At 33.6% G+C, this 27810-nt stretch overlaps 1 long non-coding RNA gene across 1 annotated transcript; it reads left to right on the forward strand.

The window, feature by feature from the left end:
* The first annotated feature begins 22246 nt into the window (after positions 1-22246).
* Positions 22247-27484, forward strand: LOC146995067 (uncharacterized). Its single transcript, XR_015043685.1, has 2 exons — positions 22247-22385; positions 26746-27484. It is a non-coding gene; the product is annotated as an uncharacterized LOC146995067 (long non-coding RNA).
* The last annotated feature ends 326 nt before the right edge of the window (positions 27485-27810 follow it).

The following is a 27810-nucleotide window of genomic DNA, read 5'->3' on the forward strand; positions in this document are numbered from 1 at the left end:
ATACTTGGCGACAGAGGAAATTCTTGTCTAATAGCGCATGCGGCACCAGAATCAGCGCTGAATTAGAGTCTGTGAGAAACTTGATTTTTGTTCCACAATCGAAGTTGCAATTCATATGTTACGCTGTAAGAAAGAAACCTAGCGCTAGAGTGTCGTTATGGAAAATAAATGCATTGAAAGTTAGATTTCGTTGTTTCTATAATATGTGTGGTATTATTTTATCGTGGTTTGCAGCTATCGACGAGAAATAGAATAATTCGATTCAACTATAATGGAAATTATTTCATTTCAAATATAAAAAGAAAACGTCTATTTTATAATTTCAATGTTTGTGTCTGAATTTGAAGCGGAACCCGTTCTTGAATTTAATAAACGGATATTAGATAAAATACCCGTTTGGGAATAGGTATGTGAGAAAATATCCGTTACGAAATAATTTTGGAATAGCTGGAATGCTTTGTTGATGGTTCTTTCCATTGAACTGTGAAGGCTTTATTGCGTAGATGAAATGATGGACATCCAAACAGACGTGGCCGAGGTCAACATAATTTTGTTGTCGAATAAAGAAATTCTGAAGACGCAATATTTTATTGACACATCATTATGGGTGCAATATTCATCCCACAGTTTACAAAAGATTGACTACTTTTAAGACAATAGGCGATGTACAGCAGCAAGCTACTTAAACTAATAGCCACTTTTAATAATGTCCTAAATTTATTTCAGTGCTAAAAACATAGTTGAATGACCTTCATCTTTAAAGTAGGAAAATGCACAACGGTTACGAATTAGGAAAGCTTTACTACTACTATTCGCGCGGAGCTGTATTATAACTTCAATTAGATGCTTGTTAACGTCATTTGAAAATGCCCACTATAGTTATTTTATCTTCTACAAACCGATCAAACTGAGTGAAAGTTTCAACATTAACTGAACTGCCTTCAGTCGCATTACAAATCTAAATTCCGAAAAACACCGACAACGCAATGGCAAACAGTGATCTTATATTTGTTAATAACCACCGCTTTGCCTCAAACAGACAGCGCAGTTTTATTTAACATATGTCCAGATATAGAAGTATTTTATCTAAAAATGTTCAACCATTTATACCACAGGAAGAGATGGAAAAACTGGTGATCAACGATTTCCCAATAATTCATACTTGGTACTAGATTGGATTATATATGAATTAAAATTCATTACTTCTCTGAAGCAAACCTTGTTTCAAGAAATTCGATTTAAAATTTTTCCGCTTACCTGAAAATGCATATCTCTACTTAAAACTCAAAGAATAAATTTTTTCAGTTTTGCATTCACCAAAGTCTTTCACTAAATATTGATAGTTCTTACGTCTTATAAGCTACAATTTAAAATCAGAATATAATTGAATAAGATATCCTAGAAAACGTGTTAAAAATTAATTTAAAAGCTAAATATTAGGACTAGTAAATTTTAGAAAGAAGTAAAATGGAAATTAAAAGTTTAGAAAATAATGAAATTTTTTAAAACATTTGAAATTAAAACTATGAAAATGCAAATTAATTATTCATACTTTAATGCTTCAAATCGACTCGTCAAGAGACAATAATTTAAAACATTGAAGTTCAAAGGAGTACTTCCTAACATTTTCTTCCGTTTGACATTTTGAGCACCAACCATTTATAACAAAAGCAAAAAAAAAAAAAAAGTTAAAGTAATCTGAAAGCGTCCAAATTTTATATTACGCTAAGTGTACTTTTTTTTATTTACGCACACGTACAACTTTCGAGAGTATTTCGGCTAATGTCCCTTTGGGCAAAAAATATTTACAAACAGCATATCTTGAGGAATTCCGATAGACAGTCTCGCGAGCTGGAGATAGCGGAATCACAGGATGTTAAATTTGTAACTTGACGTACAACCGGATTAAGCAGCTCGTATTTTGCTTCGATCCTGGATAAGATGCTGATAATATCGGCAGTTTTCTGGGCAGGGTATTTCAAGACAAAACGACGGCGATTCCATGTGATGATTCATTCCGGTGACGAATATTTATGCCATAATCTTGCACTCTCCACATGCACACGGCTACTTGCCACCTCACTCTCGTATTTCGCTTCGATCCTGGAATAATATCGGCAGTTTTCTAGAAAGGGTTTTCTAGACAAACTGACGGCGATTCGATGTGATGATCCATTCCAGTGACGAATATTTATGCCATAAACTTGCACTCTGCACATGCGCACGGCTACTTGCCACCTGGCTCTCGTATTTCGTATCGATTCTGGAATAATATCGGCAGTTTTCTAGGCAGGGTTTTCTATACAAAGTGACGGCGATTCCATGTGATGATCCATTCCGGTGACGGATATTTATGCCATACTTTTGGACGCTCCACATGCACACGGATACTTGCCACCTGGCTATTAGATTCGAGATACTTAAAATTTAAGAACCAGGTCAACAATGGATGGTCTGTTCCGGAGCAGGAATTTTCAGCCGCAGAGATAACGATGGAAATATTCTACGGCTTTAATTATGCCGAGCAAATCGTTCCCATTGTCACGGCAATTCCTCTCCGGCTTAGACCAGCATTTATTCCAGTATTGTATATTTTTTTGACCGTTTATTTCTTGGAAAAAATAGCTCCGATTCTCTCGTTCCTCACATCTGTGTGAAGGTTAAATGACTTGTCGAGATGATGATGCGGCAGGATTGTCAGATATAATGCTTCCTTTAGTTTGACAAATGCATCCTCACTTTCATTTTTACAGAAGAATTTTTGCTTGCTTTCTGTTAGATTCTGAAAGCTCCTTGCGATGGAAGAAAACTCCTATAGAAATCTCCTGTATCATGTGCATAGTCCCAAGAAACTTCTCTGTTAATGGATATTTTTCAGCTGTCTCCAATCTCTAACTGTTGACACTTTTTCTGGATTTATACTCCTATCTATGGCAGAGAGGGCATGTCAAAGGTACGTCATTGCCTGACTGAGTAGCGTACATTTAGCTGAACGTAACTTTAGATCTTTTGTGGGTCATTTGGATGTATAATTACTTGACAATACCCACTCTTTAAGCCAAATAAATGTGACCAAAGCAATTAAAATGCAACGATAATTTGCACTTAATGGAAAAAAATCTCCATCACTGTCTTATCAGCTACTGCGGACCTACGGCATACATGTGATTCGAAATTCTAATCTTCTGCTTGATAATGTGTTTACCAATTCGTTTCGCCTCCCCAATTTCAAAGATCGAAGTGCTCGCGAAACGCAGCCTGCGGTGAAATTTTCCAACTTTGATGTTACCCAGAAAACACCATACTAATTCTTCCTAAAAAGGGACAACGCCCTCGAGGGAAAAAGTTCCAAACAATTAAAAAGGCAACCTTCCTATAACACAACTGGCTAAATTTTTCGGTTGTTTACATTGCTACAGATTTCTAGAAAAATTATTTCCTTTAATCTTGCGGTCTTAGTCCACATTTTTATATAGAACTTTGAAAGGAGTAATAAATCAGTTATAAATTAAATGTGCAATACAATGCAAATCTCAAGACCCGACACTTGGCTCGAACGTACTAAAACAGTGATAAATTGTTTTAAATTGAATGGTAAACTACGAAATATTCTCTTCTTATAGCTCTGATGCGACAGTGTGCAAGAGAGTGAAATTTTTCCAGTCCCTCGCATTGCGGGTGAAAAGGAGCGGGTGAAAAGGAGTGGCGTTCGCTCTCACCATTGTAAATATTTCGTCACCGAAATACTGATGATCTTCAACAAGCACAACCCTTTTACCACGAGGAATTGGTAGAAGGATATAAGAAGTGACACTTGGCAACTTGTTTCGTTTTGAATACTCACTGTCAAGAGTGATTAAATATTTATCTCCCTCTTGTAGAGTGATCTGTGCACAGCCACAGATTAAAAGTAGTAAATAAGGATTTGAAGGTGAAATAATAATAATTATTATTATACTGAGTAAATAATAATTATGTTTCTAGTTTATGATTAATAGGAAAGCGCAGCATGGCAGGGCGAATGCTATCAGAACCTGATGACTTGAGTAAAGTTTCAGATTTGTGTATTGTCTGTGTCCGCATACTTTAATGCGACATTGATGTCATGCGAATATTATTTAAAGAATAAAAAAATACGTATTTTCTTCATTTCCATATTGTCGTGATAAATGTTTTAGAGAGTTCGCAATTATTAATTTACAAAATATGTCTTAGGTTTAAAATACAGTAATGAACATTTTAATAGTTTTATTGTTAATACCTAATACATAAAATGAAGCAAACACGGAATGTTTATTGAGTAAATTATGACACCGGTGATTACTGTGAATATGAAAATGAGCTGTTCACTCATTGTTCTCTGACAGAGGTCTCGAAAGGTGCGGGTCGATAAATAACTTTCTCGAGGTGATGTATACAGGACATAAAAAATTACAGTAGGTAAATCACTAAAACTGGTGAATACTGATTGTACGATCATGGCACGAACCCAGGCAATAAGATGTCTGCTTGGTTGATTTCCTCTTACATTTAGGGAGAAGACCAGATATCTTTCGTTAGAAGGTCCGCCAGTAAGGCACCACTCCCTCTTATGCATATAGCGATCGTTTACTTAACCGTATTTAAATAACTTAACACCGAATACTGCATGCCAAACACGACTCAAACAACAAGAGAAATAGACCAGGACATCCCTAAAACTTTCCTTAACCCATTAATAAAATGCAAACTGCTGAACAGCTAAACTGAGCAAACTTTCTCTTGAACTAGCCTTTATAAAAGAACAAACTATGCGTTGGAAATATTGCTCAAATTTTTGGAGAACTGCGTCTAGTTAACAGAAAGCACAGTGAGTCATATGTCAACACAATGTGGAGCAAATCTGCTTTACATAACCGCAAAACTTCATTTAATAATTCAACTAACATAAACTATTATTAGTCCGTTCTAGATTAAAACTGCATTTTTCAGCAAAGACCAGAACTGAGAGTTATGAATTCATTTCTCAGATATTTAAAGCAGAGTTTTATTACAAATTTACATTATTGGACAAAACTGTACAGAAAATGCAAAAGTCACCATTTATTTTTCCTAACAATAATTATTTTCAAATTATTTTTAAACATATTACAAAAATTTGCTTTGAAAGCAGTTTTTTGATTCATGGATGTACGTCTGATTAAGTTAAACAGTTAAAATTTATACTATGTATTAGGTATACCTACATAATTTATATTATGCATGTATGTATTTCAATTTATATTACATATCAAAAGCGGAAGACTTGATAGTTAAAATTTTGCATGTAGAACATATATTAATTTGCATGTAAAGTATCTTTTGAAAGTTATAAACAGTAGGCTAATAGGTTTATATTTTATTTTTTTAGCAGAAATCTTGATATATCACCCAAAAATAAATTCACTGTTATGTGCCACAGTTGTAAATATGTTTAAAATAATTTCCTTTAAATAAACACACTAATTAATTAACACATTCCTTTTAATAAATTTTGATTGAAGAAATACATTAGAGAACAGCGGGAAAGAATTTCTTTTGTGCGTTTAACTAAATACAGTATGCTAAAATTTGTTGTCAATACGGAAGATCTATTTGTGCATATATTATTATTATTATGCGAAAAGGGGCTGGATTTAGATTTTCCAAAAGTCAAATATGAAAAAAAAAAAAAAAAAAAAAAAAAAAAAAAACGTTTTGTACGCTCGTTTTTGAATTTCCGAAGTGGATGAAATCTATTAGTCATCGGCCACTCGTGCACTGAGTGTGTTAAAGAAGAGCTTTTGCAAACGTTTTACAGATTTTTCAGATTTTCCAGATATCTTCCCATTAATATTTATAGCATAGCAGTTTTCAAATATTTCCCATTTAGCTGACAGTGTTCATTGTACTGGCACGGATCTAGTCCCTAGCGAGCCTGAGTGTTTCACTTGTCCAGATGTCACATGTGGCCAAGTCTGGGCGCATTGGCGTTAAGTCCTGTTCCCCAGAAAACGGCAGATGGTAGTGGTATTGGTACGTAGCATTATTCAGGATTAGACAAATCCTTGTGGCATGCATGGTTCCCGCCACAATTCTCCCCGAAAATTGGTAGTGTTGAACACACGGGCTGGGTGGTAGTAGTGGTTATAGAAAAGGACTTTTAAGTCTCCTGTCTCGAATGGGGGGCCCGGGTCGGTAACATGATTAGCTTAAATTTACCACTCAGAGATACTCGACTGGTTACCTACCATCTGCTTAATATAGGGACTTCTCCCCTGGAACCGCTCCGGTTAGTGCCGACTAGTCGAAGCATGTATGACAATTATTATCGCCATCATTATAATGTAATATGTTAAAACCTTTTTTGCTTCGTAACTTATAAAGCTAATAAATTTTTTTCATAAGAAAACTTTATTTTTTTCTTTGGAGACCCCATATCTGAATAGTCTGAATTGTAGGAGAAGTAGTGAATTGGATAATGTCTTTGTTTTAATAGTGGTCAGTATTCGCGTAAAGTAAGTTCGAAGAAATCGAATTGTTTTACTGATTTATTGTAATATAATACTGATATTATAAATGCTGTAATGAAATGTTTTGAGTGTTTCCTTTAAAATAACGTCTTCAGTATAAATGCAGAGTGTTCAAGACTTTTATTACTGCAGTTTTCTGGTCAAAATGTAATATAACGCTAAATATGTTTTTTTATGCGTAAACCGCAACATCATATGAATACGAACTGGAGGCAAATAGCCTTTAGATACTGAGTTACCGAGTCAGTTACCGAGCGCTTAAACACCTTCAGATGCTAGTAAGTGGACATGATTTCAAATCCAGGCTTACCTGTTGGTTTTACCAATGTATGGCATTAATACGCTCTGAATGGTTTTAGAAGCCCCTCACTCAAGGCAGATTTTTCTGTACTGAGACTGAGAGCTCTTCTGTGATTTTTCTTCGTAAAAGAACCTAATTTAACTTTGAATACTGTACGTCACACGCTTTGAAATAGCAGGATCAACGATACAATACATTATGAGGGCATATTTAAAGATGATAATCATGTCAGCCACTAATTTGCTATCTCCTTTCTCGTGACGTAAGAACAAGAATTAATTAGAACCGATTCAGAGATAATGCTTCTCAAAGTTTTTTTTTTTTCCTGTATTTTATCTTAAGGCACACTTCTTTATGGTGGACCAATTTATGAGCCATTATGTGTGAGGTTCTTCGCGAGATTCTGTGTTAAGAGCGAAATTAATTCCCAGAATATGCAACCAAAGCATCAAAATTGAGGTTTCACTCTCCAACTTCCGCTGATCGCCGCGATTATCGTGCGTTCCGCAAGACTTATTGCAGCTGTCGAATGTAGTTGACTCTACGCGGTTAGTTAGACAGAATGAGATGACGAAAATTTCCTGATAGAACAACCCTAAACATTTTCTCATTCTCCCCAGCACTATTTCAAAACGAGCCGAAAAACTGGCTTTACCAGAAAAGTCAGATGTTAAATCGCTATTTTGCCCAAGTTATGCCACTGTTACATACTGCCACATTGGATGCCATTCAACACTTCAAGTGTACAGGTTTATTCCAATATTTGGAATTTTTTTTTCACTTTTAGGATTCCTACTAAGGACAGTTATAGATTGGCAAAGACTTCAGGGTCGTATACCTATTGAATAAGTGAAGACCTAAGACCTCCGCATTAACAATAGAGTAGTATAATTTTATATGTCTATGTCTATGTCTTATCACTTAGTAAGAGGCAATCGACCATTAACGGCCTTTACCAATATATGACACTTGACTTTTAAATGCTTGAAGAATCGAGTAAGTTGTATCCAATAATATGGAAGTACTTGTACACATGCTGTGCTAGAACTCAGAGATTACTAGCGATGGAGGCTCCTATGCCGCCGTCCGTAAAATAAGTAAACTTTGAACAAAAGAGGTGCTCGTGTGGCGCCATCTATTAGTAGTGATCAAAAGCATTTTAGTTGACTGGAGCCCTAGTTGCGCCATCTCTTGCAGGATGTATTGTAAGGCATTTTTAAAATTTCATAAAAATTATTCTTTTGATAAGCAATAATTGGCAAGTAAAATGATGAAAAACACAATTTGCAGTACATTGAAACGTTTCACAAGAATAAAAACTATTTACACACAAAGTCTACCTGCTTTGGCAGAAACAAAGTCCACAGTGCTTTGTAATTTGATAAGTAAATCTACAAGTAAAGAAAATGGAATAAAATTTTGGTACAATTTCAACAGAGACGGAAAATGTTAGGTTAACGAATTTTATTCCTTTAGCGGTGATTGTTGATATATTATATGTACATTTATCTTGAAGGGCACGTAGTAGAACGTATTAAACTAGAAATGAAATTGTCTCGCAGTTAATTATATTAATAAAAGGAGAAAAAGCTCATTCACTATAATATTCACTACAATTAACTCTTAGTTGCTTAGACAGGAAAAGTCAGTATGTGACATTCTCTATCAAAATAAATCTTGATTTGAACTCTAAAATCCAAATCACTCCTAAATTTGAAACTGGCATATAACTACCATTGGCAATATATTACCTTTTTAGTTTTAGATTAGCCATCCATTACCTGCCAATTAAAATGCAGTGACTCTTGAAGCGAACAATTCTGAAAGCGACAAACAAAAATTCAACCTTACGCCTTCAGTGACTGAAAGTCATTTTATCGGTACCACCGTTAATGTGGTTACATTATATTTGCAAATATTGATCTTATTTTTTATTTTAAGCACTTTTGCTACCTTGTACTGATCATGCTTCTGACGACAAAATTGCCTCAGTAATATCAGTAGCTAAAGAGAAACAAAAGGTTTCAGTTCTCGAAATTTTAAGTTCCGAATTTGCTACGTCGTAAGCGCTACGCAAGCCATACGAGATGGATTCATTTACAAACGACGCAGCCTAAAAAAAATTATTACGTATTTTAGAATAGAGTGGGTAAATTTAAAATTCTTGCTAATTATAATTATGATTTTCACTTACATATATTTATCTCATTATGTTTATTTACATATTTTTTAATCTTACGCATAAAATTTCCTTGCTACTGCATTAATGCTTTCGCTAAGAAGTATTTTCTATTGCCAAGCCTGTTTCCCTTTGAAGGGTGGATATGTAAGAGTGAACTCATACTAGGGAGATATCACAGGGCTATGTTTTATAACTCATTCAACTGGCATGAGATGGATATTTCGCATAGATTTTAAAGGAGCCGCTGTGCTCAGTCAGTGACTGACGATTTTAAGTTAAATGCGCTTTGCATTACTTTGTGTTTAACAATCTTAGTTTAAATACTGATTATACTCTGTGATACTGTGAAGAGTTGTACTGCTATGGTTTTTGGAAACTTCCAGAATACTGAGGTGTTTCTTTTGGTAAAATAACTTTTATCAACCTATCATCGTACCTGAGTGTATTCAATCTATTACGAACCCGTACCCACAAAATAATATATTATCAGAAGAAATCGATATGTAAAACATATTTTAATGCTTTTCAGCAATATTATACTTTAACTAAATGATATGTGGATCGTGAGATCAATATGTTATTCAGCTGTTTATTATATTTGAATTGTGAGTTCACTATATCAATCAGGTGTAAGTTATGTGTTAATTATGTTTGAAATGTGAGATTAAATAGTGCTTCTTTGTTCTTGTAGAATATTTTATGAAATGACTGCAACTTTGGAATAAATGTTAATTTTATCTTTTGGAATGTTCAAAATGTCTTCAAAAAATTTATTTAACGTTACACGCGTTCATCTGTATTATATGAGTGTCGCGTCATTATTATTTTACTATTAAAATACTTCAAAATTCCTTTCTTAGGATTTATGGGTACGTGTTGCTGCTCAAACAGAGGATATTTGTGTACATGCTAATCATACCTTCCCTCGTTTCTTCTCTCTTGCTCTCTCCATATGTATATATAATATATTAATATATATTGACAAGATATATATGTAATAAAGAAGGACTTTGCCATCCTGATGGTATTGAACGTCGAAGGTTGAATCCGTAACGAAGAGAAAGAATTTTAATTGAGTAAAATGCTGATCTGTAATGAATAGGAAACTGGCAGCCGAGGCAAATTAAATCTTCCTTTTATTTCCAGTAAATATATTGCGGCCGCAAACAACTTGGCACAATATTTGTGCCTATTTAAAAATGTTTGCATTTTTGATAGATTTGCAATAAGAAGAGACCCGCCGACAGCAAACCAGCTACTCGGAAGAGCGGAAAGCGAGTGCCTTATGTTCAGGATGAAATCGTAATTCAGACTGAGTTGCATTATTTTGTTATGGTGACAAAATGTCACGGTACCAATATGTTATGTTAAAAAATCACATGGTACCAAAATTGTTTCCTTTCCTACTCTGTTGACATAACACTTAAAATTTTTTAACAGTAATATACTAATATCAATAAGCCCTGTACATTTGCGTTGTGTTTTCGGATTAACCCTGAAATCAACTTGAGAATGAGACGGGTGAAGATCATGAACACACACACAAAAATTTAACCTTTGAATGATCTAGAAAAACTTATTTATTTAACTATTAATGCCAAGTATAAATATATATATATCCATTAGTTGAAAAAAAAAATATCAAAATAGATTCAACAAAATTTGAACTATTGTTTTATACATCAAACATTCCAAGTAATTATTTTTTTTTCTTTTTTTACATCCTTGTAATTACTATTAAATTTAATATTGCAAATCTGGTAAAACATACCAAAATAATCTATAAATTTAAGAACACTACCCTCCCCGGGGAGAAAATAAAAAAAAAAAAATTAACAAGTTACACTTTCCACTTCACACAGAATTCCTCAATACAACAAAAATTATTGCTTAATATTGCACTCAATATCATCATTTAAATACTATTATTGCACATAACAATTTTTATTATTTAATGTTTTTTTCTTAGATTAATTAAAATAAGGTTTAACCGGATAAAGATAAGTAATGACACATTTACTATTCTACAAACAAGTCGTCCTGAGAAACAAGAATGCTCTAATACAAGCACTATTTCAAATCATCCTCACCAATGAGTAATTCAAAAAAACATTCAAGTAAATAATTTCCTGAAGAACTTAATTTTCTTAACCATTAAGTTAAGTTACAATAATTTTAATAAGGTTATAAATCTTTATTCCATTTAATGCTTTTACTTGATTGATACACCAAAGAAAAATGATTTCTATAGAGTTAGGATAAAGTTATCAACTATAAAAAAATTTAGGGGTCAACAAATTAACAAATTAAGTTAATTCAATCATTTTAACTGCAGAAATCTATAATATTTAACTAACCAAGAATTAACCATAAAGAAAAGAACTTATCTGTTAAGGAGCATCAAACAAAAGAAAACCATCGAAGCTCATGAGGAATGCTGGCAGCCTGTTGAATGAAAAAAAAAATGTTCGTCGAACAGTTTGGATTCATTACGGTAGCCTAGAAGTTCTAGTAGATTTTAGGATGAACAAATGAGGTTCCAATACGGCAAGATAAGTGAAATACAGTGCTGGCGGCCTGTTGAATGGAAAAAATGTTCGTAGAACAGTATGGATTCATTACGGTAGCCTTGAAGTTCTAGTAGAATTTAGGATGAGCAAATGAAGTTCCAAAAACAACGGTTGTAAATTAACGCTCTGGTCTCGAGTGAAGCGACGAATCAATGGTGCGCATCATTTTTCTAGAAATTTACTTCTGTATATTTTTCTTGTGATACACAAACACACACAACAAAAAACTGATGAAAGAATTTCGATTTTTTTTTGAAGACATAGATGCCCATACCTACGGCCCGCGCTCACAGCGCTTAGCCAAGAGGCCCGTAGGTCTATCGGGGCGAAGCTCCATTTTCTTCGTCGGAGTCAGCTGTCGCCTCCGGCCAATTCAAAGGGCAAAAGAAGTAAAGTGCAAAAAGTGTCAAAAAGTGTGCTCGTCCCACAAAACAACCCGTTAAAAGGGAAAGCGCCGGACTGCCAAGTTGGCGCAACCCATTTTTCGCCGAAAGTTGAAATAGTTGCAACCACAGCATACCCTCATGTTATCAAACTCGCCAAAACCACTATTTTGAAACCTCAACGGAAAATCTATGTCGCCAAACCCTCGCCAAATAAACACCACCTGCGACCGGGGGAGATTAGGAATTTCAACAACCCTGCAAGGGTCCCAACGAAGGAACGCTGAAAACTCGCAAAAAGTGACTTTTCAACCGGAAAGAAGGCATTTCATCCCACTTTAACTAAATCACAAGCGAAACGAAGAAAATCTACTAATTAAAGCTCATAACTGAAATGCAATTAAAGTTAGAAAAATGAAAGTTATGCCAAATTAAAGAGCTAATTTTTCTGAAACTAATGATATTAAATACTAAGAAATCAAATTAATTTTTGACATGAAAAACTGAGTTTATTACGTAGAAAAAAAATACTTATCCATTGTTTGCGTGTACAAGATTGAAGACGCAGTTCGCGTAAATTCGGAAAGCCAAAATATATTACACTAGAATTAATAGGCCCAAAAAGAATATAACCAAACTAGCGTAGCTCAAATTTTGAATAATTACAAATTAAAATTTTGATTTTTATGAATCACTTAATTAAATTAAATTCGCTACACAACAATTTCATTGCTACATTGCGAATGATTTTTTTTAGTTCAATCCAAAATGAATCCACTTGATCTTTGCACCATGAAATACTTCAAATTATTTATAAAGATCTTCAACAAAGTTGCAGAAAAAAAGTATAAAAGCAATTTGTTGATAATTCTTTTGCACGGAATTTAGAAGAAAGGTTAGATATCACACAGCTTTTTGGAAAAGCATATAGAGCCATTAAATTTACCTGTCTCGAAACTCAAATCTCAATTTACAGAAGAAGAGTTACGAAACCGGTAAAACATTCTGAGACGATTATGTTTTCTAGCTGATTTAACATGCATGAGATGTATGCTTCGCGTAGCATTTAAAGGAACCTCTCAGTGACTGTCGATTTTAATTGAACGTTGTACTGTGTTACAGTAAGAAAGTGGTGTTTCAAATCTAATCGACGGAACTGTAACAGAATAAATTTAAGGAAAACGGTTCCTATATCTGCAAGAACAAATTTGAGAGAAATTTTCTATTATAAGAAAAATATTAATGCATTTTCTTCTTAGAAGTGTTACACGTTTACCGAGCCCGTTACATTGTTGTAGTAACAATGAAATTTATTATAGGAATTGATGTATTGATTTCCTTTTGTTGTAACGCACTTATAAAGTAAACGTGGCTAGAAAATCCAAGCGGCGGTGATGACTGATTCTCGTCTGTCTCTTTTTAATCTGATTTTCGTCTATTAATATATTTTCTACGAACAATTTTTCAATAAAGATGTCGACTGAGTGCAATCAGAAGATTAAAGGAGCACATCTCAAGGTAAAATGCATGTAAGGAAAAAAAAAAAAAAAAAAAAAAAAAAAGGACAGTTTCAAATTTACATTTTATTGCGGAAGGAATTCTTGCTCAGGAACAGATCAGGCATCGTTGACCTGTCCCTTAAATTTCAGGAATCCCGAATCTGATAGTCAGGTGGCCAAGTAACCATGTGGATGTGGAGAATCCAAGATTATGAAATAAATATCCGTCATCGGAAGGGATCATCACATGGAAAGGTCGATGCCTTGTCTGTGCCTTGACCATGCCTTGACCATTGGAGGGACGAACACGTCAAGAAAGACCAGCTGGAAGCAGGCGGCATTAAACTCTTAATTTATTTAATGGAATCTTTAAATAAAATACCTACCCGGCAGCACATTCCTATCTAAAAACCTTTTAAAAAATCTATGATTCAGAGAACCTAAAGTTTTATTTTTCATTTTGCAGTTTGTTCTTCCCTTTGAACCCCCGCCCCCAAAAAATATATATATATGTGTGCAAAATAAAGGTTTTTTTTAATGATTTTTAATGCCATATACTAATAATATATATATAATGAAATGATACTGCGCTCTCTGGGACTCACTCCATATTCCAAATGGAGTTTTGTATCGGAAATTTGAGTTAGATGATTGGAAGGCACACCGATGCGGATGGTGCTTCCAAGATCCCGGATCGCGGACTTGCTAAAAAAATTGCATAGCGGTCCAACAGGAGGAATAATGAAAACTTTGTACATAGTTCGAAAACGGTGCTACTGGAGTAATGCAAGATCTGACGAGCAAACTGGGTGTCAATCATGCGATGCTTGTCCAGGTCGGAAAGGACCAATGAAAGGCAGCCGAGGGAAGAGGCAACGTTACAGTGTAGTAGCGCTCTGACATTGTCTCTGACATCCTGGGATCTGTGACATCCTGGGATCTCTGCCACCAATAGCTGATGACAACAAATGCATCATCTTTGTCATTGATTAACTCTCCACGTGGCCTGAAGCGTATCGAATTCCTGATCAAAAGGCTGCCACTGTAGTTTCAAGTGACGACTGCCTCTACTCTGTGATGCTGGGGAAAGAGGTACGACTATTTTTGTGAAATGTTCCAGAAATCTGAAATTTTTCTTCTGATAACATAAACTTTATCAACCTATCATTCGAGCTGTATGCATTCAATCTATTACGAAGGCATACGAAAGCAACAGTATTAATATGTATATGTAGGACTATAAATGTATAGTTTATAAATGTATGGATTATAAATATCTGTTTCACTTTTCAAATTGTTGCCACCAAATATTATTGCCCTGAATTATATTTGAAGAAATTAAATAAGGAAGGGTAATGAATTTATGTCTTCTCACACTGTGGAAAAACAACGGTATCTAGACCCATCATATTTTGAATAGCGTAGACTTCCATCTGAATATGGGAGCCCACCAGCGCCCGAGCGAGAAAATCGCTGACCACTGGTAGTTCGGTTCGAGGATCGAATCCCGCGAACAGGCTGGCTGCATGGGCGTTTTCGTGCCTTAGAGAGTCCTCCACGAAGGCATCCTTCCCCTTAGGCAGATTGCCCTAGTGTGCTTTGCCGTATTCTCAATGCACCAACACCATCTGAATATGGGTGGGAAAGCCCCAGTTTAGAAATTTTTTTATTGTCTATTTCACATTTTTTAAAACGTTCACGAATTTTAACTCAGCAATTTTAGAGTGAGTAGTGGTAACTTTGTAAGGAAAAGAATATTTTTATCTGCAGCTCGCGAGAGTGTCTATCAGAATTTCTAAAAAATATTATAATAAATAAATTTGTTTGAAATATTTTTTCCCAAAGGGACATTAGTCGAAATGCTCCCGAAACTTGTCTGTGTGCGTAAATGAAGAAAACTCACATTTAGCGTAGTATAAAATCTGAAATGTTTCAGATTTTGTTTTAATTTAAATTTAGTCTTTGGTTTAATTTTTGGTGTTCAAAATGTCAATTGCAACAAAACGTAAGAAGTACTCATTATTTGTTTGAAATTTAATATTTTAAATTATATCACTTGACGAGTCGATTTGAAGCATAAAAGTATGAATATTTAATTTGCATTAATTGCAAAGTTTTTAATTTCAAACGTTTTTAATACTTTCAGTATAGTCTAAAATTTCAATTTACATTTTACTTCTTTCTAAAATTTATTAATCGTAATATTTTATTTTTAAATTCCTTTTAAAGACTTTTCTAGGATACCATATTATTTTATTTTCTGATTTTAAGTTTTAACTTATAAGACATAAGAACTATTAATACTTAATGAGAAAAAAAGAAGCTTGTACTGTTTGGTGAACGCAAAACTGAAAAAAAATGATTCTTTGAAATTTAAGTCGAGATATGCATTTTTAGTTTAGTTGAAAAATTTGAAATCGAATTTTTGGAAACAAGCTTTGCTTCGAAGAAGTAATGAATTTAAATTCAAATATAATCCAATCTGGTACTTAATATGAATTAATTCGAATTTGATGACCACCAGCTTTTTTCATCTCCTTCCGTGGTATAAATTCTGAAAAATTTTAAGAACTTCCGAGAACTTGGCTAAACAGGGTCAATTTTTTAAAGGAAACCGCGTTGTCTCCTTGAAGGCAAAGCGGTGGTTATTAACATACATTTGAGATCGCCTTATCGTTAGTGGCTAGGCTGCCACTGTTGTTTGGCATTTGCTTTCGTGATGTATTTCGGACATTCATAATGCGAGTGAAGACAATTCAGTTAATTTTAAAACTTTTACTCAGTTTCATAGGTTTGTAGAAGATAAAGCTGCAATAGTGGTTATTTTCCAAATGGCATTGTCAAACACGGAATTGAAACCATGCACAGTCATAAAGAAATTTTAACACAGCACCCCGAAATAGTTTTTTTTTTCCAGTGGCAGATGTGAACAATTACAAGTGCACCCCGAAATAGTAGTAGTAAAGGTTTCATAATTAGTGACTGTTGTTGCATTTTCCAGTTTCAAAGATGAAGGTCTTTCAACGATGTGTTTAGCTTTGAAATAAATTTAGGAACTTAATAAAAGTGTTTATTATATTAATATGCAATATTTAATTATAATGTATTATAATATATAATATTTGCTTTAAGATTAGTCAAGCTTTTATAAACTGTGGGATGAATATTGTACTCATAAAAATGTGTGAATCAAATATTACGTCTTCAGAATTTCTTTATCCAACAATAAAATTATGTTGACCTCGGCCACGTCTGTTTGAAATTCCATCTACGCAATAAAGCCTTCACATTTATTACAATGGAAAGAACTATTGTTAACGCATTGCAGCTATTCCTAAATTATTTCGGAATGGATATTTTCTCACATACGTATTACCAAACGGATAATATATCACATTCCCAAACATGTATTTTATCTAATATCCGTTTATTAAATTTAAGAACGGGTTCCGCTTCAAATCCTGAAAGAAAGTCGGAAATAATAAAATATAGTTTTTTCTCTTTATATCTCAAATGAAATCATTTCCATTATAGGGATGATTTCAGATATATTCGTATTTAGAATAAAGGGCTAAAGCGATGCACTATAAATACAATTTCTCGAATTAATAATCGTACATATTTCAGAATAAATATTTCCTAATTATGTGAAGCTATTATTAAAAAATGATAAGATATTTTCTGGTTATAGAAAATTATATTTATAATCACGGTTTTCAAAGAAAAGAGTTTGGTACGTATGATCAAATATTTCAAATTTCCCATGCTTTTGAAGAGAAACATCCAGCGGAATTAAAATTTCCGTTATACCATCACAAAGAGATGCAGAATGCCATTTTACAAAGGTATCAAGCAAGAGAATTACTACTTAAGTATAAAGTACTTCCTACTGAAAGGAAATAAATTAGTACCGTATTTAATTCATGCTCCGATAAATTCACAAAGATGCATTTATAATCAGATCATCTATCGGGATCGATCGACATTTATTATGGAATTTTTAAAATTTCAAAGAAAGAATTAAACATATTATTAGCACTTTGCATGAGTTGAATCTTTTTTACACTGTGAGCAACAAGTTAAAAAAATAACATACATTTTATTTTTTAGTAGATAAGGTTATAACTGGAGTCTATTGCTTTGTTACTACATTTCGGAAAAGACCTGAATATACACCGCATACATAAAAAATATAACTCTTTTTCTATGCCCCCACAAATTCCACATGCACCATAATATGCACAGCAACTTCCTTGGAAACGTTTTTTGGAATTTCTCAGATGCAAAATCTTAGATAATGAATCAATTATTCAAATATATTACAGATCTGAATAATGTTTTATTGCTCGATACATAAAACATCCAAATATATCGCATAAGAAGATGGTGGTGTGCTACGTTCTGTGAACTCAAGTGAAGATCTTAATTTAACATATTCCGCCGATATAGCGGTTAGTGATTCTGACTGCCGTAACGATGGGTCCGAGTTCGAATCTCGAAGAAGGCATGATTCCAGCTGCCCGTCCCTTCAAAAGAGGCCACGGATCCGTCCCTTGTAGTGGCGCAAGGCTAATGGCTATTAAACTAATCTCTCGGCAATTAAATAAATATTCGTGTAAAGTAAAACGTTTAGTACCAGTTGGTTTAGGTTCTGAATACACTGCACGGAATTCCAACCATTTGGTATACAGCACCATTTCCTCCGGAGTAAAATATATATTTATAGAGGTGGAAGTAAAGATCTAGAATGTGAAGTATTTATTGTATCGCTTAAAATTGCAGATGCCTAATTGTTCACCCTGATAAAGGTGTGAAAGGTAAGTAATTTAATTTTTTTTCTCTAAATTGTACGTTAATTTCGATTTTAATCCGACTTTAGACTTTTCTTAATGAATCTTCATCCTCCCAAAGAATAATCACAAGTGTGAAAGAGGTGGCTAAACATAGAAGTACTCCTTCGCTCCATAATGTAACTGATAGGACTTTTGTTTGCACAGCACGATAACTAAGAACCTGTTAGCTGCATTTAGTTAACTGAGAATCTTTCATTTTTTGGCTGCGGAGTATATGATTCCTTAAATACTGTTTTGTTCTAAGATGAATTGAGTATCTACGCTTTCCTCTGTTAAGGAGAATTTTACTTTCTCTTTTTTCCTTTTGGACTGCAGGGTTTGATCTTGTTATATGAGCTGATATTTTTTAATACAATTTAAAGTCTTCCTTTCAACCTAAAATAGATATTAAAGTATAAGAATAAACTTGATATTTCGATAAAGTAACCGTTTATGCACTCTTATTTATGATTCCTTTAAGATAATTTCACAAACTTTTTAAAATATACTCGGTGCAAAAGCAGCTGAAGACGTTTTATGATAACCTAGTAATAGCTTGCTTCATTTCTCTTCTCGACCTTTAAACGTTCAAGCAGTGCGTTTTGTGAAGGGTAGTCCTTTATTGTGATAGTACAGACGATTTAAAAGATTACTTTATTTCCCTTATGAAATATCTTATTGACTTGGTATTTTTCAATTGAAGAACTGCTGAGGACTGTAATGAGGGGAGTGGAATCAAGATTATAACTATTTTCCCACTTCTCGGAGTATATACCTGAGTGAACAGAAACATTTCCAAGTTTGGAGAAGAAACAAATTAAAGGAAAGTATCAATTTGTTTCTTATGTCCACTAAAAGTGTGCAGATAAGAGAATTTTTTCCTTTGATGGTAAAAGTCCCTCCCGAATGACCGCAGATCTTTTGCTTGGATTCGAACTAAATTTAGGCGTAGGAGAAGTATGTAGATGAAACTATGTAGATGTAAGTATGTAGTGTGTAGATGACACAATAATTGTTATAATGTCATGAATCCACAAATTGAACCTAAGGAACCTAAACGAGCCGAAGGAAATCCCACACCATATTTCATTTCTACCATCACCAACACCAAAATAACCAAAACGAAAAAAACAACACACACAAAAAAAGAAAAAAAAATTGAAAGGTTTTTCAGATTTTAACATGAGTTAACATGAGTTTTTTTCATGTTTTTTTTCATGTTAACTCATGAGGGTTTTTTCAACATGAGTTTTTTTCAACATTTTGCGTGTTACCTTTATTTGTTAAATTCCATGTCTCTTCGCACTTAAACCATAAAATTCAGTTCATAAATAATGATATGATAATATGATAAAATAATTTTAAATTGCCCATATGTTTGGAATTTCCTACGCAGTCTCACACGCTGGAGATAAAAATACTTTTTCTGTAAGCGTTGCCCTTTCTCGCTTTGAAAACGTTTAGTTTTTTTAATCAAAAATTCGTTAAAGTGTTACAAAATATGAAATCGATAACAAAACAAATTTGAAATTATAATTAGGTCTTCCCCATGCCCATACTCTATGGAAGATTACGTTATTCAAATTTTGATGGCTCTAGGTACCGTTGTTTTATCACAACGCAAGAAACATACATTTATTTATGCAGATTCTTCATTATTTAATTTCTTCAAATATAATACAGGGCCATAATATTTGGTGGTAACGATTTGAAACGTGATACAGTATTTTAAAGGTTTCGACGCAAAATCTGAAAACGAAAACAATAGTCCTTCAGGGGAAATTCGCCATTTGGACTTAAAGAGATCAATAATAACCGCAGACCAGTCGCTGCTCTTAACGCTAGTAATATACCTTCCGGAGTCTCAACTCCAGTGTTGTAAAACGCTGAAACGTTATATAGATGATTTAGATTCTTCAACCGAAGATGAAGGATGTGTGTTTGATGAGCAGTATTCATGATACTTCCATGGTCAGCCTCAAAAATAAAAAATGGAGATATACTCAAGCCGAAGATTGTTTCTAATTACGGTCTAACTATGGGTGGTGTAGATCGCTGTGATCAGGAAATATCCTTTCATAACAACATGTTGCTCTCCCCTCTTTTATAAATTTATCGGTACCCGAAGAACGAAATTTTATTCTAAATTGTAACGATATTCTTTCGGGAATCATACAAATTTCTAATCAGTCTGGTTTTGACCAGAGAGTGTTGCTGTAACTCTCAAAGCTGCTCTGCCACATCTTAGAGTGGCTCACTCTGGAGCTGACACAGCCTACTATAACTCTAAGAACTATATTACGCTCCAATTTTACGATTCCCCTCAGCATGAAGATTCAATACTTTTAACGACGTTATAAAACTCTGTTTATGGAATACCAATGATATCATACCTAATCTTAGCGAATTCAGAGTAAAATCTGTATGAAAAGTGTTTTCACCCTATTCTTATGCAAGAAACCAAACTCCAGCCAGGGAGCGTTCTCATGCTTGTAAATTACAATTTTTCTTCATGACAGGCAAACTGTCAGTCGGCTGGAAATGTATCATTGTGGCACATGTATAGATATTAAAGACCATACCCTTCACAGAAGGATGAATACACTGAGTCTGAACAAACCCGCAGCTAATATATCGAATTTTTTTCCAAATTCAACTTCAGTAATTGGGATCTCTTCCAAAGGTTTTAAAATCCCTGAGGAAGATATTAACAAACTGCTCTAAACTCTCAACAATATTATTATTGCTGGTGATTTAAATTTTCATAATCAGTTTTGTCGTTATAAAAATTCGAATTTTGTCTTATTTTCCAGAATGGGATGAAGACATCACGCGACCAGTTCTTCTAATCACAATATCCAAAATATATAAAGTCTCTAACGGCTAGTGGCAACAATCTTGGGCGTGAATCTGCCGGGTAACACGAGCAGAAAACACTGATTCCGTTCTTTTTGTAGATGCAGTGGTAGCTCCCACAGACACGAAGAAAGCCGAGTTCTATTCTTAAACCTTTAACTGTCATGCCCGAGATAATCTCGGGCACAGCACTAGTGTTCGAAAATGTCACGCCCGAGTATTACTCGGGGTAATTTTTTTTGAGTGCATCGTATTGTTATACCCGAATATATATCGGGAGACGTTTATTTCGGCTTCATCTCTTTGTCAAACCCGACTGTATCTCGGGAAAAGTTAATGTGCGCTCAGTTCAATAGATGACAGCACTTTACTGAAGATTTCAAAGGTTAGAGGTTATTTGGTTCAAGGTGCATGGGATCTTTTTGTTGTAAAATAGCGTCCAGTTCTTTGAAACGTTATATAGATGATTTAGATTCTTCAACCGAAGATGAAGGATGTGTGTTTGATGAGCAGTATTCATGATACTTCCATGGTCAGCCTCAAAAATAAAAAATGGAGATATACTCAAGCCGAAGATTGTTTCTAATTACGGTCTAACTATGGGTGGTGTAGATCGCTGTGATCAGGAAATATCCTTTCATCCAACAATTCGAAAACGTCAGATAAAATATTATAAAAAGATACTTTTACATTTACTAGACAAGGTACTCTGGAACTCATATTTTCTCTATAAAAATGTAGTTAGGAAACGTATTACATTTTTATCCAAGTTGTAGAAGAGTTTTTCATAAATATGATGATGCAGCTTCTGGACAAAAGAATGTTGGCAGACCACTACAATAGATAACCCTGCCCGTCTTACTGAACGACATTTTATATCCCATTTTCCTCCTATTCCTGCGAAACGTGAGCCTACAAGATAGTGCAAAGTGTGTTGTTCGAAAAAGGATAAAAATGGGGAAAAGATAAGGAAGGAATCACGATTCTGGTGTAGTGATTGTGGAGTTGGTTTGTGCTTGGAAAAGTGTTTCCAGTTGTACCACATAAGATTGAATTACTGAACTACTAATAGGTATTCACTTATATTTATTTATGTTTTAGAAAATAGTTAATTTTTTTCATTTTTAGAAAACAATGCTCCACTAGAAGCGAACTTTGCAACTGCCATGTTGAGTGACAGCTGCCTCAAAGAAAATATGCAGTGGCTACAAAACTTTAAAAATTTTACCCATGTAAGTCAAAATATCAATTTTTAACTACTTAAGTATATTTTATTTTGTACTAAGCATTTGGTTTTTGAAATAAAAAAATTTGACAATTTGTGTACCCAAATCATCAAAATAACTTGACAGTTAAAGGGTTAACAGTCTCCAAACCCAATTAGCACTCCATAGCGAAGATACTATATTTCGCGAACAACACTTATACCTCCCCACAAGATGTCGAACGTTTCTTAAACCCATCTTTCAAGAGACTAAAAGTTAACTTCGCTTTTTGAGGTTAGCACTTATATTGCTAAACCACAAGCCTAAATATGCTCCTTGACTTAACTCTACCTCCAATCGTATGATAAAAAACGTTAAGTCCAAATTTGTTTTTTCCTGTAATAATGGTAATTACTAAACTGTCTCTGCACATTAACAATGAACATTATTATTCCCATAATAATGTTCATTGCTAATTAACTACATCGCTATATTTAAAGAAAACAGAAATGTGAATTAATATTGCCTATTCGAAACCTGAGCAGTACCATTCAAACCCTCAAAATTAACTAACTCTTATCTTCGTTATCAAATGCAACACGAATTTACGTTTCCTGAAAACATCAATGTTTTCCTCCGAAACGAAAATAGCAATATTATTAAAAAGTTTGGATTCGAAAAAAAATACTATGCGACTCACCAGCTTCTACGAACAGTGGAATACATTCACGTAGGCTTCATCAATAAAATGCTTTAAGTTTTAATTTTTGTATATACTATATATACATAAGATGTAAGAAATATAATTTATGTATTAACATAATACCGAAGGAGAAGCGAACTCGCTCTGTTTGGTGAATGAAAAACTGGCAAAATTATTTTTAATTTATGCTTTCTTACTTTGGATGAGTAATGTGAAATTGAATTTTTGCGACTAAGTTTTAATTCCCAGAATTAAACAATTTCATAATCAAATTTAAGCCAAGTTTGTTGACCACCAGTTTTTTTCATACTATCTTGTGGTATAAGAATTTTAAAATGAGCTTTTGATGACACGCGTGGATTATAATGTTGTTCTTTTTTGAATAAAACTGCTTTGTTTCTTTGAATCAAAGTGGTGCTTTCGAAAATGTGTTAGCTGACAGTTTGCTTTCTATCTAGGTTGGTTTTAGAATGATTTTGGCTGCTAAACGTATTCACGTTGCGTTTTGTCACTTTGATTTGCAACGTGAGTGATGGTAATTCCACGGAAACTGTAAGAAAAACAAAAGTCACTAACCGTAACATTTTCCTAAACAAATATGCTTAAATCAGCACGGTTCTTCAATGAATAAACAATCCAACCAGCTGTGCATATTGAAATTAATTCTTGATTCCAAGTCGACCTAATTGATGTACAGTATAATCCTGATTGTGGTATGAAATTGATTTTAATATATAGAGATCATCTTGCAAAATTAGTCCTACTCCGAAGTCTGCACGATAGAGCTTATAAAGTAACATATCGTCTTTGAATATTTTCACAATTTTTAGAGCCCCGAACATTCTCCATTCCGACAATGAAGGGAATTTTGCAATCAGCTCATAAAGAGTTTATGTGAAATGCGGAGTGATATAAAAATAGTTCAGTGTAATTCAAGACACATGACGAATGGCATCTAAGGAAGGACTTCAGAAGCAGGTAAAAAAGATGAAGATTGCAGCTACTAAAATCTTTCCGAAACGTAGTGTAGGATAAAATGTTGAAATAAAATTACCTGATATTTATAGATCGAAAATGGAATCAAAATTAGTAACATCCATTATTAGAGATATTAAAGATGATGAGTTTTATATTCTTCATACTACGCTTGATAAATTAAAATCGTTGTATGCAAGAAACCAGGTTAACTTTTGAAAAGAAAATGTTTCCAACATCGAAGAAGTTGGTAAAGGAGAAATAAGTGTACATGAAGTAGTAAAAATCTTTCTTTAATTGGGGGAGGGCAAGAAATCAGAAAATGCAACGGTTCAAAGAAGTGTACTACGAAGATGTGTTTCTGCAAATCAGCTGATCTACTTGGTAATTCAAAATGCCACAACAATCAACCTTGTTGTAACAGGTAGTAAGAAGTATTAGATGTATTCAAGAAAAACACACTACATTTTTCTTATCTTTTAAATTTCGTAATTTTTAGTTTTATTTCTTTTCTGAGCTATGAATTAAATGTTTTAACTGTTGCCAAAATTATTTTTAAAAATTATTCAAATCTCTTCAGTTGTTATCAAGTGAATTGTACATTAGTTCAGCTTTTTCACATAGGATCTTATTTGTGAAATGGCAAAATATTGTATTTTTTTATTTCTTGTAACTGTTTGAAAGATAATTGTAGGACAGTTTTATCAATATAACCTTAAATCAGACCTTATTTTGAACACTTTTGCAATTTATGCTAACAATTCAAAAATTGAAGTGTTTTCCAACCTTTTCGGGACACACTGTATACATTATATCTGAGAATAGAAAATTCTATCATAAGTAATCCCTCGTTTCGGTCTTTTACCGGAAGGCGTTGGTTACTCCTTGGCTTTATCGCAAAGGCTCGGTAAAAGGCCGAAATGGAATAATATTAAAGCCTACTTCGGACTAAGCCACAGGTAAATGCTATGTTTTAGACCTAGGAAAACTTCTTCTGGTTTTTACCGTAATATAATATTCGTAGAAGCTCACCAGCTCACCAGTCGTGCACCGTTGTTTTTAGAATCCAAATCTTTCATCAATAACGATATTTTGGTTCAGAAGTCGTTCAGACATTCAAGCAGTACGAATCTTTGATAACGAACATAGGAGGCTCATAGGTCTATAATTTTGAGGGTTTTGGATTTTTGACTTGCCAGGTTTTGGAATAGACACATTTAGAGCACGTTTCTAGCTTTTCGGAAACTAAAAATGTAATAGTTAATTAAATAAAGAATAAATAATAATAAAAAAATAAAGTTAATTAGCAATTTTATGAAAACACGAAAATTTAGTGGTAAGTCTTTTAAACATACCAACTTGACTTTAGAGGTCCACATAAGTGGACCTTCGATTTTGAGTAGCTGGTTAGATTCCAGTATCATTCACTCAATTTCAACCTGATCATCATGTCTGTGAATTTTTCAGCTTTTAAGTTTTAAGAAGGATAGCAGCAGATGTGCGTGTTTTTGAAAAAAAAATCAGAGCAACAAGCGGATTGTATTGAAAAAATGGCGTTGTCGCAAAACCTTCGAAAACACGAGTAATAATTAATTAACTAACAATTTATTTATAATTTAAAAGTGCATATTTAGAAAGACTTAGGTTACAGCTTTTATTTAACGTGGTTTTTTTGTTGGTTAAAGTGATTTTTTATTGCACTGTATGGAAATGTATATGGTCCACAAACGTGTACGTTAATCCGCTAGATAAATTAGGCTCACCTGTTAAATTTTGGGGGGATATTTCTGAATGTCAGTTGCTGTTCTTGAAGTTTATGTTTCCGAAACAGCCCATTGATTACATAAATGATTATACAGAACTAGTATTTAATTGTAATGAAAAACAAATTATATTTTATAGATTTTTTGGATCTTTTCTTACCTCCTTTTTAATTAAAATGCAATTTTTATAATCTTGGCGTTTTATTCTCCATATTTCTAGACCCTTGAGAATAAAGCGAGTCCATAGCTATTGTTGAGCTAATTTAGTATTTTTAATATAATTTATTTTTTGTAATTACTTTGTTCTTTCATGATATCAGTTGTAACTGATATCATTTACAAACTAAAATTAAGTTTTCCTAACAAATAGGAGCAAGCGGTGTAATAGATGGTTTTCAATGCAGTTCTGTGAACGTAAGATATAATATATTTTACTTTAGACATTTTAACTCCTAAAAACATAAAATGTCTTCTGCAAAAAACTGATTTGTCAGAAATTTCTGATAACAGTGATGATGAGTGGCCTACCTCTGTCAACAGGGAAGATAGTGTCTGTTCAGAATCACGTTTTGATTGAGATGATGAGTTGTTTGATTGAGTTGATGAGAATACAAGTGAAAATGTCTCAATTTCGTTTAGCATTGTAAATAAATTGAAAGAGTTGTATAGAAGAAAAAATGTACGATATTTAATACAATGTAATGCATGCACAAGCAATATACTTTTGGATCATATTTTTAAATAATTTCAAGCATAGAGAAATGTACAAATTAATCAGTATAGCTACTAAAAGTCGAGCCTACTGAAAGACAATAATTATTTAATATTTTGAAAAGAAATAAAACTTATTTTAAATATACTTTCCTGAATCTAATTTTTATGATGCCAGGTACGTTATTATTATTATTATTATTGCAGAATGACCGAGAAATTTTTATGCTTGCAGGGTGACTTTGAGAATGCCCTACAGTATCTTTCACCATCGGCTTCGTTTTTTGAATACCTGAGGGCTGAATGTTTTGAAGAAAAGAGCTGCCCAAACTAATTTATATTCCACTCAGTTCTCCAAACATTAATCTGTAATGAAAATGCAAATAAAATAATTCGACTTGTTCTTCTCCATATTTGGATCGACACACTGAAATTTCTCTCAATCAAAATTGTATTTGTCAAGAGACTTATCGATAGGATGTTTCCTTGAAACCTTGGCAAGAGACTATTCACTTTGCGCCCAAATCTGCATTTTTCAGATAATTTAGTATCCTGCTATCACAAGCAAAATAATCTCACAGGTGCTAAATCTATCATGGAATATCGCTTGCTAGTCCCATCAGCGTTGTGCAGATATGAAAGAAATCTAATCACTAATAGATGAAGGCTCAAGACATTCTTCAAGCTCCAATGTGGAAGAACACCTCAAGAAGCAGAGGAACGTAATTGCTCAACCAGGTAAAAGACTTGTGTCTGTATGGTGTAAATAACGTACCAAAATTCCTACATGACAAAAATGCATCCAAATGTAGAATTCTTGGCTGTACATCAAAACAAGGGTCTTCTGTACCAAACGTAGAGTACATTTATGTCTTTTAAAAATAATTGTGTTGAAGTTTCATACAAAATAATGTGTTGCTAAAGATAAAATAATAATTAAATTTCCTTAAAATATAATAAATTTTATAAATTAGGATGTTGTTGTGAATTTCCTTTGGGTATCACATTTTATTTCATATTTTAATCTAATGGCTGCTTTAAATATTAAAATTTATAATTATTAAAATATGAGATTATTTACTTATTTGTATCCAGAGGTACACATATGTGTACCTAAATATTTTGCTCCCCAGATATACTTGTACAAAAAAAACCCTGTTTGTTTTCCATCTATAGACAGAAAGAAAGCAAGTAGATAGAAAATGGGGGTTCACCTGCACGCAGTGTGGGGTGTGGGCGTGGCCAACGACGTCACACAGAGGGCGGGACCAAAGGCAACGTCATCACACTAGGAGGCGTG

The sequence above is a fragment of the Stegodyphus dumicola genome, chromosome 10 (assembly GCF_044657685.1).
Source record: "Stegodyphus dumicola isolate Sdum_Otavi_A_Nest chromosome 10, ASM4465768v1".
NCBI lineage: Eukaryota > Metazoa > Arthropoda > Arachnida > Araneae > Eresidae > Stegodyphus > Stegodyphus dumicola.